This window comes from Aedes aegypti, chromosome 3 (assembly GCF_002204515.2).
Source record: "Aedes aegypti strain LVP_AGWG chromosome 3, AaegL5.0 Primary Assembly, whole genome shotgun sequence".
NCBI lineage: Eukaryota > Metazoa > Arthropoda > Insecta > Diptera > Culicidae > Aedes > Aedes aegypti.
The window spans coordinates 181,957,367-181,968,256 of record NC_035109.1 but is presented as its reverse complement, the minus strand read 5'-3'; positions in this window follow the sequence as shown (position 1 = coordinate 181,968,256).

Here is a 10,890-nt window from a genome sequence, read left to right as displayed (position 1 = left end):
TCGGTAAAGAAGTCAATTTGAATGATCTCCCAGGGACCATGGGGAAGCTCTCTATTGATTAGTGGGATAGGTGGGTTCTTTTTCGACAATAATAGGCATGTTTCACAGCCCTTAATGAATGATTCTACTGCTGAACTCATTCCTGGCCACCAAAAATGTTCTCGCAAAATTCTCTTCGTTGAACCAATGCCCATATGACCCTGATGAGCCGATTCAATAGCTTTCCTTCGTAGTACTTCAGGCAGAACAATCTTGTCGCTTCTGAAAATCGAGCTTCCAAAAACACTAAGTTCCTTAGCTTGTGATTCATATCGGCCCAACCCATGCTCCCAGTGTCCTGTTTGAATGGAAGTTCTTACTTTTTCTAGTTCAATGTCCTTATCTGATTGTTCTTCGATCTCGTCCCATGAAATTTCTATAGTACCAGCATCAATGAAGTAGAGCAGATGGTTGGTATCGGCTTCTTCATCGAACGATTTGGCTTGTTGGTTTTGTTTTACCAATCTGGATGGGGCATCTGCTACATTCGATTCTCCGGGAATTCTCTTGACACAGAAGTTGTACGGCTGTAACCGCAAGGCCCATGACTCTGCTCTCGTCACTGCTCTTTTTCCAATTCTGTGCAAGCCTCCAAAAATAAATTCATTGGATTCGGCATCCGTTCTGATTGTAAAGAATATGCTAGTGAGATAAACAGAGAATCTCTCAACTCCCCAGACCATCGCCAAGGCTTCTTTTTGGGTTTGGGGATATTTCTGTTCTGTAGCAGATAAAGCTTTCGAGGCACAGGCTATCACTCGTGGTTTAGACTCAGAGTCAAATTGAACTAGCACCGCACCCAAACCAAAGGGAGAAGCATCCTCGAATAATTCAGTGCGATCTTCTCTACAGAAATATCCCAGCGTTATGGTGTCCCATGCTTCGTTTTTCAGGAACTCGAATTCGTCATCCAATTCTTGACTCCAGTAGAATCTATCAGCTTTCGCTACTTCGCGGAGTTTTAACGTTTTATCCGCTCTGTTCGGGATGAATTTCCCGACAAAATTCACCAATCCCAAAAAACTTTTCACTTCTGCTATTGATTCTGGATGCCTAAAGTTTCGCAAGGCTGAAATCTTCTCATCTTCGATTTTCCATCCATCAGCAGACACCACAAATCCTAGAAAGTCGACCGACTGCTTTCCAAATTTGCATTTTGCCTCATTTATTCTGACATTATGATTTTCCAAGCACTGCATCACCTTCTCCAGGTTTTCATCGTGTTCTTTCTTATTTCTGCCGAAAATTAATACATCATCCAAGTAATTGATCTGTCCTTTGCATCCTGCCAGTACCACCGTTTGAAGGGTCTCTTGAAAAATATCAGGAGCATTTGTCAATCCAAATGGAAGCCTACGATAACGATAAAGCCCATCTCCGGCGAAGAAATTCGTTAAATGACGAGAGCTTTCATCCAATTCAATATGGAAAAATGCGTTTGTCAAATCAATTGTTGAAAACCTTTGGGCACCATGAAGTTCCATTAGTATAGACTCTAGCGTGGGCATTTTGAAGGGTGTTCGGTAAATGCATCTATTAGGGCCACGTAGGTCGATAACAAGTCGAATGTCATTCTTTCCTTTTGGAACCACCAAAAGTGAGGAACAGAAAGAACGATCCATGTCCATAGTGACCTCTTCAATAATACCACTTGATAGCAGATACTTGAGCTTCTGGTTCGTTAGTTCTTTAAACACTTTTGGAATGTGGGTGTACACATTGCGGGCAGGTGGCATATCAGCATCATATTTTAGCGTTACTGGTGGAATGTTGAACTTTGGAAACTCGTCTTCAACCGAGATCGTTTGAGCGTAGTATGTGGTTTGATGGAAAAGCTTTTGTTCATGGTGTCGTATTGGTACATCTAAACCAATGTCAAGGACAGAGTATCTGATTGCCGTGCTAAGTCCCAGAAGTGCTTTGAACTCATCCACGACGTAAAACTTTTCTACAGTCACTGGCCTATCGTGCGATATAAACAATTCAGCGGAAAAATTGGCAATGACCTTGATTGGTTCTATCATTGCATATGCTTTCAACGGTGTGTCAGAAGAGGACTTTAAACCAAGGATTTGAGATGCCGTGCTCTCATCAGCTAAAATCTTATCAAACGATGCTTTTGTTATGGTGTTGACTTGAGCACCGGAATCTATCAGAAATGTGATTTCAACTCCCGCAATTTTTGCTTTGATCGTTGCATTTGGTATAGCGGGTATACAACCCGGCACGACATGATTCAGCTGGAGTTTATCAGATTCGGCGACTTGTGAATCGATTTTTTTCTGTAAAATAATACACAAATGTTATAACAATATTTGTTTTTCATTTCTTTGCGAATTCAATGATTTATTTTACTTTTTTTTTCAAATTCAACTCTTTTGTTTTATAAATGTTAATTCAAATAAGAATATTTAAGGTAAGGATTTACTCCAGATCATCATCGTTATGTACCTTCGAGTCCAATTCAACTTCAGTTTTCGTACACTCGATGGCTGCAACCTTTCTCTCTACAACAGGTTCCTCTTCTTCGGCGCGACGCTTCCAGGGCCTTCTCTGTTCCCCTGAGGAGCTTGGTTGACTCGATGGACAGCAACGAGCAATATGACCGTATTGCCGACAAACTCTACAGTCTTTCTTCATCGCGAAACATTCAGATGGTCGATGATAAATGCTTCCGCACCTCCAACAATTAGAAGCGGATTGAAAACGATTGTTGCCTCTCGAAAAGCTTCGTCCTCTTCCGCCACCTCGGCTTGTGTGCGAAAATCCTCTTCCTCTTCCGTATGGGCCGAACGCGGGCGTTGGTTGCGAAATTCCTCATTGCCGTGGGACACTGCTGCGACCAAAGATAAATCTCTTCGAGCTTGACTCTTCTGAAATTCTTCTTCGCTTGATTTTTCAATTTCGTAATCCTGGATCAGATCGATCAGGTCCTTCAAGGTACCTTGCTTCAGCCAATTTCTGTTGGCCAGGGTCCGAACTCTCGCATCGTTTGCTCTTTGGGTAACAACTCGCACAACAGCTTCCATTTCTTCATCTGCTCCGTAACCACATAGTTTAGCTGCAGCAGTCACTCGTCGCACAAACGCAATACTAGTTTCTGTTCCATTCTGCATCATCATCATCAGTTTGCCTCGTTGGGTCAATGTGTAAGCTCTGGATCCATAATATCCATCAAGTCGAGCCAATGCATTTGAGAATGGAGCAGTTTTCTCATCCGGCATCCCAGGTACAGAAGAAGTTGTGTTTAGTATTTCGCGTAGCTTGGGGCCAGATTTTATCTTGAATACTCCGTATTTCATCCTCTCATCTGTAGCACTGACAAGCTGTAGTGACGAAACAAGCAAATCCTTCCAGTACTCGAAAGCTTGTTTGTCTATCTCGGTTTGCCCTTCCGATGGTGCGCATTCTGGTATGTTGAGTGAACCCAACGACAAGCTATTCATTGTCGAAAATAGCAGTCCGTCCGAACGACCGGTGACAGCCGGAGCTGGAGACAGATCACTGCCGAAGCCTGCTGATAAACTTGCCACCTGCTCGCGAAGTGCATTGTTCTTCTTGAGTGCTTCATTCAGTTCCTTGAGAATAAGCTTTTTCGAGGGCGTTCTGTAACAATAGCAAAACATAGCGTTAGCCCAATAATTTCAAAGATATTATCAGCACTCCGTCTATCTCCACCGGAGGCTAATTTATTATTATTATTATTATTGTTGAAATTCGTCTATCTCCACCGAATTTCAAAATATCCTTCATTAGACCTCCGTCTATTTCCACCGGAGTCTGATATTTTACTGAAATTCGTCTATCTCCACCGAATTTCAAAATAATCTGCACTAGACTTCTGTCTATTTCCAGCAGAGTCTATACATAAAGATTACTTACTTTGTGGGAGCCAGCGGTCCGGTGAACGCTGCGCCACTGTCGCGACCGTCATCTGAAGAATCCATCGTTTGCTGCACACGGCCGCTGCGAATTGATACGCAACGACGGATGGGCGCTCAATTCGAGCCTCGACCCAGGTTTGCGTTGGATGAAATAGCAGCGAGTCGCAACTCAAGATCTCGCTGCTATTATTGCTATTCCTTTTCGGCTGCTCCGGTTGTTGCGCGTTCTGCGTCCGTTTCACGAATGAAAGGAAAACGCTCCACGCACTGCTATTTATCCACCACCAAGGGAAGGTGGAGGGGCGCTCAATTTGAGCCTCGGCCCAGGTTTGCGTTGGATGAAATAGCAGCGAGTCGCAACTCAAGATCTCGCTGCTATTATTGCTATTCCTTTTCGGCTGCTCCGGTTGTTGCGCGTTCTGCGTCCGTTTCACGAATGAAAGGAAAACGCTCCACGCACTGCTATTTATCCACCACCAAGGGAAGGTGGAGGGGCGCTCAATTTGAGCCTCGGCCCAGGTTTGCGTTGGATGAAATAGCAGCGAGTCGCAACTCAAGATCTCGCTGCTATTATTGCTATTCCTTTTCGGCTGCTCCGGTTGTTGCGCGTTCTGCGTCCGTTTCACGAATGAAAGGAAAACGCTCCACGCACTGCTATTTATCCACCACCAAGGGAAGGTGGAGGGGCGCTCAATTTGAGCATCGGCCCAGGTTTGCGTTGGATGAAATAGCAGCGAGTCGCAACTCAAGATCTCGCTGCTATTATTGCTATTCCTTTTCGGCTGCTCCGGTTGTTGCGCGTTCTGCGTCCGTTTCACGAATGAAAGGAAAACGCTCCACGCACTGCTATTTATCCACCACCAAGGGAAGGTGGAGGGGCGCTCAATTTGAGCCTCGGCCCAGGTTTGCGTTGGATGAAATAGCAGCGAGTCGCAACTCAAGATCTCGCTGCTATTATTGCTATTCCTTTTCGGCTGCTCCGGTTGTTGCGCGTTCTGCGTCCGTTTCACGAATGACGCCAGAACGTTTAGTGTACCCCTATTTATACAAAGAGGAGCCTGCTTTGTTTGTATCCGCCCAGTCATTTGATGCTGTAAGAATGTGGCGTGTATCGCATTGTTATACGTATCGGCATGTAAATTATAATTGTTTCCGCACTCATGATATCATTTTATTCATTCTATGTGCTCATTTTAACGATAAAGGTTCTTTTTCTTTCCGATATTTTCTGAACAAAGTTGTATAATTGAAATCAACAATTTATTTATTTTATTCATTTATTATTTTTTTGTACATCAAATTCCCAATCTCAACTACTACAGCTATTATGTCCGATAATTGGTCATCCTTGCAATTGAAACCATATTCAGAGTTTCGTACCGAATTTTCGTTTGCTAATGATCTAGTCCTTCGAGGGTCGAAGTTAGTCATTCCATCGGTTTTGAGAGGCCGAATGCTAATGCTTGCTCATGAAGGGCACCCAGGTCAATCTTGTATGAAAAGGCGTTTACGAGACAGATGTTGGTGGCCAAATATGGACCAAGAAACGGTGAAAGTGTGTGAAAAATGTGAAGGATGTCGATTGGCACAGATTCCGGATCCTCCAGAACCAATGCAGCGCAGACCGTTACCGGATAGACCGATATAGCTATCGATTTTCTTGGCCCACTACCATCTGCCCAAGTAGCACGTGAAACAAGTTAGGCTTTAAAAAAATATTTTTTAAGTTGCAATTAAGTGATATTGCTGTTGCACACAACATATATTGTTTCAGTTTAGTTTGCTTCGCGTTTCCGGAACCATTGTATATTTCATTAGCGTTGCACAACAGCACACTTTTTTCGAATAAAACTCTTTAAGTCTTTTAAATAATTCAGTTATGTATTTTTAAACATACTGCACTGCAAAGCTACAGTGCAACATTGGTAAACAATGAAATATATGTTTCAGTAAAGTACTGAGAAACAGATGTATTGCTCATGTTGCACTTATGTACCAATGCGATATAGTAAACCTTGGTGTAATTTGGTGTCAATCTGCAACAAGATTTAACTGATTGAACCTAGTTACAGAAAAGTGTTAGGGAACACATTTTATTTAATGCATTCAATCCCAAATACAAACATATTTTTGTAGTTAATAATTCACAACAGTACACTTTTAGTTTCTATTTTTTTTTTTAAAGTTGCAATCAAGTGATGAAGCTGATGCACATAATACTTATTGTTCCAGTTTAGTGAACTCACACGTTTACGGAAACATAGTATATTTCATTAGCGTTGCACAACAGTATTTGTCTTTCGAATAAAACTCTTTAAGTATTTAAAATGTTTCAGTTATGTATATTGAAACATACTGTACTGTAGAACTACAGTGCAACATAGGAAAACAATAAAAAATATGTTTCAGTAAAGTACTGAGAAACATAGGTATTGCTCATGCTGCAAATATGTACCAATGTGGTATAGTAATCCTTGGTGTAATTTCGTACCAATTAGCAACATGAATTACTGATACGAAATAGTTTCAGAAATGTATTAAGAAACAGAACGATTCTTTTCTATTATCAATACCACATAGGAACGTATAATTGCGGATATTTAGAGGCTTAATATTATTAAGTGAATGATAACTTTTTTGTAACATTTGAAAACATATGAAGCTGTCAAACTGTGCAAAACAAACAACTTCCATAAAATCGTTATGTTTTACCACTCGGAATACAAATCCAAGGAAAATTAAAAGTTCGTTCTAAATTTTATTTGTTGAGTGGCGTGTTCAAATTGTAAAGCAAAAGTGATGGAAGTCAGTGAACAGGATAAGAAACTGTGGAAGAAAATTAAACGAAATGGTCACTTCTCAAAGCAAAAGAAATTGTTGCTCGAGTCAATCGGGTCACCGCCAAGGAAACTACCTAAAAGTTTTGAAGAATCTGTCAGCCAAAATGTTGTACATGAGTCAGGAGAGCCGGCGTTTGAAGAATTAAGAAATGATATCGATAACGAAATGAGCGACATGTCTGATGAGGAAGACGATGAATACTACAAGAAACATGAAAGGGATCATTTTGCTTTAATAAATGACCTCAGATCGTGGGCTGTAGATTATCAGATAAAACACACGGCTATTAATTCGCTCTTGATAATCCTAAAAAACCATATTGAAGACAATGTTTTGCCTACTGATGCAAGGACACTAGTGAAAACCCCTCGCAAAACAATCATTTGCGCTGAAGAATCACTGGGTGGCAAGTATTGGCATTATGGTTTGAAGCGCATATTAATGGAAGTTGTCTCTGGCGTTGAAAATGTGCCTCAAAAATTATCTTTGAATGTTAATATTGATGGACTTCCGGCGTATAAAAGTTCTACTACATCATTTTGGCCGATACTAGTGAACATAGACGAATTGAAGGAGTATATATCGCCGTTAGTGATTGGAATTTTTTGCGGATTATGTAATTACAACTTTCTGTAACGTTATAACATAATAATCATAAGCATTTTGAATATTCCAGACAAGCCAACAGATACGAATGCGTTTTTGAAGCCTTTTGTAACGGAACTGAATGAAATTTTGCTTAAAGGGTTAGATGTTGGAGATAAAACAATAAATGTAGTTTTACGGTGCTTCATCTGCGACACTCCAGCTCGGTCAATGCTTCGAGGTAATTGTCAAATTCTATATCTAATGCGGACTGCCATCGGCAAACAGATTGCATGTATTGAATGTGAATGGTTTTTACTAAGACGTTCATATTAAAATATAAAACTGATCTTGATCAGTTACAAGTTATCTCGATCAAAACCAAAGCCATCAAAATATAGTGCAACTTATCTAAAATACTTTGACGAAGATACCAAACCTCTAGTATACATTGTTCCATTGAATACATCTAAGAACTATATTCTACAGCAAGATTTCCTTTAGGAAGTATTTTAAATTTGACCTCTTTTCATTTTAGGTGTAATTGGCCACAACGGTTATAACTCATGCCTGAAGTGTACAACTGAAGGAGAGTTTTCAGCAGACGCAAGGACAATGATTTTTCCACAGACAGATGCACCACTCCGAACAGATCACGAATTCCGTGCTCGAACATATGAAGGCCATCATAAAATGGATAGCATTTTGGAAACGGTCCATGGTTTGGATATGATACAAGATTTTCCAATTGGTGATGCCTTACATTTGTTAGACCTAGGGATTACTAAACGGTTTTTAACGGGTTGGAAGAATGGAAGTTTGAATAACTTCGATGCCAAATGGTCAGCGAGAGAAACTAAACTTGTTTCTGAATATTTAAAGTCTTGCAAACTTCCTCGGGAAATTATTCGCCCGGTACGCAGTTTGGACCATTTGTCTCATTGGAAAGGGTCAGAGTTCATCAAAGATTTTCTCAATGGAACCAAATTGTTATATGGGCAACAATTCTTCACAAGCAATATGCACAATTTGGCACATCTCATTGATGACGTTAAACGATTTGGTCCGTTGGGCACATTCGATGCATACCCTTTCGAATCTAAGCTGTATCATTTGAAACGCTTAATTCGAAGTGGAAACTTACCATTGTCTCAAGTTTCAAGGAGAATTATTGAAATGCAATCGAACGTATCCAGCCTCAAACTAAACAAAGGAAAGCGTATTCTCAAACCCATTTTTAAAAAAGAATATTGTGTGATCGAAAATCTAGAACCTAGACTCCAATCATTCCTTGAAGGTAAAAATTGGCGTGTTTATTCATATGTGAAATTCGATAGCTTTTGTATTGATTCTGAATCACTGCCAGATAAATGGATTCTAACTGAAGAGTTAGAAGTAGTATCGGTCAAGTACTTATTACATAATGCGCAAGAAGAATCAATTTATGTATACGGTTATCCAGTAAAAAATCTTGCTGACTTTTTCATTAAACCTGTTGCATCTTCATCATTATATATTTATGGATCGAATGTTGAATTGAAGTCGTGCAAAATGTTTGACTATGATAATGTTCTCTGCAAAATGGTTAAAATAGACTGCAATGAAACCGATATGCCAAAATCAGTATTCTTTCCCTTGATACACACACTTTTGTAAAATGATAGAAATAAAAATTATTGTATCATAAAAAAGGTTTTGAATGGTGTGTACAGAATAAAACACATTCCCTAGAGCTAATTATTGTTCAGCATGGTTCGCTTTTGAATATTTTCTATATTATTTTACATACAGCTATCCCATCACGTTTAACGGTAATTGTAAACGCATATATGGAAACATGGAATACGGGATTAGCTAATTGGTTCCATCACGATGCATTAGGGCAACTATGCGTTCACTTCAACGTTTACCAAAATGTAAATGTCCACTCATGGTAGCTCACATTTCTACAAAAAGAACAAGTTAGCTTAAATACCAAACTATAGGGTTAGATGGGAGAAGATGAGCCAACCGCAACATTTATTTTGGTAAAATAAGTAATTATCTTTATATTTGATATTATTATTTCAATTTCCAACCATCAAAAGTTACTCAAAACACTTCGATCAAAAATGCTTCGGGGCAAGATGGCTATTCGCATAAAAAGATGAAATTGAAATGATCCAGAACAAATTCAGTTATTTTTTTTTATTACTTTTCGTCAACCGACGTTGACTAGTACATTTTACATATCCAATCCAAATCAAATCAAAATCCTATTCAAATCAAATTTAAATCAAATGCAAATCAAATCTAAATCAAATCTAAACCGAATCCAAATCCAATCCAAATTCAATTAATATCAGATCAAAATTCAATCAAAATCCAATTCAAATCCAATCCAACTTCAATTAATATCAGATCAAAATTAAATTAATATCTAATCCAAATCATATATACAGTATTGGACAAAACATTTGCAACTTTTTCGATTTTCCATACAAAATGACCAACTTTGGTAAGCTATATCTCAGTTATTTATAGACCGATTTGAATGAAATTTTGACAGAACATCAGACATAACTTGAATTTTAACATATATTTTTGAGTAATTTTTCCAATCACAAGTTCAAAAGCAGTAACGGTTTGACTAAAGTCAATTTTTTGACGATTTTTTATAAATGACATAACTAAACATATTGAAGGAATAGCTTCATGGTATCTTCAGCAAAGTTGTAGTTTTTAACGAGGTGAACAAGTTTGCTCAAGACAGTTTTTGTGTAGGGCTATCACATTTTTAGATAAATAGTTTTGAATTTTTCGTCGAAAATTACACTTTAGATAAACCGTTATAATTTATAAACCCGTGATTGGAAAAATCACTCAAAAATATATGTTAAAATTCAAGTTACATCTGATGTTCTGTGAAAATTTCATTCAAATCGGACGATAAATAACTGAGATCTAGCTTACCAAAGTTGGTCATTTTGTATGGAAAATCGAAAAAGTTGCAAATGTTTTGTCCAATACTGTAGATCCAATCAAAATCCATTTCAAATCCAATCCAAATCCAATCAAAATTGAATACAAATCCAATTCGAATCCTACTCCAAATTCAATTAATGTCCGATTAGAATCCCTTAAAAATCCGATCAAAATCCTATAAAAATCAAATACAAATTCAATTCAATTCCAATCCAAGCCAAAATCAATCCAAATCTGATCCAACTCCAAATTCAATCAATATCATATCCAAATCCAACAAAACTCCAATCCAAATCAAAACCAAATCAAATCCAAATCCAAATTCAATTCTAATCCAAAACAATTTCAATTAATTTCAAATCCAAAACCAATCAAAATCCAACCCAAATCAAAATCCAATTCAATCCAAACAAAAATCAAATTCAATTCTTATCCAAAACAAATTCAATTGATATCAAACCCAAAACAAATGAAAATCCAATCCAAATTCAATTAATATCAGATCAAAATTCAATCAAAATCCAATTCAAATCCAATCCAACTTCAATTAATATCAGATCAAAATTAAATTAATATC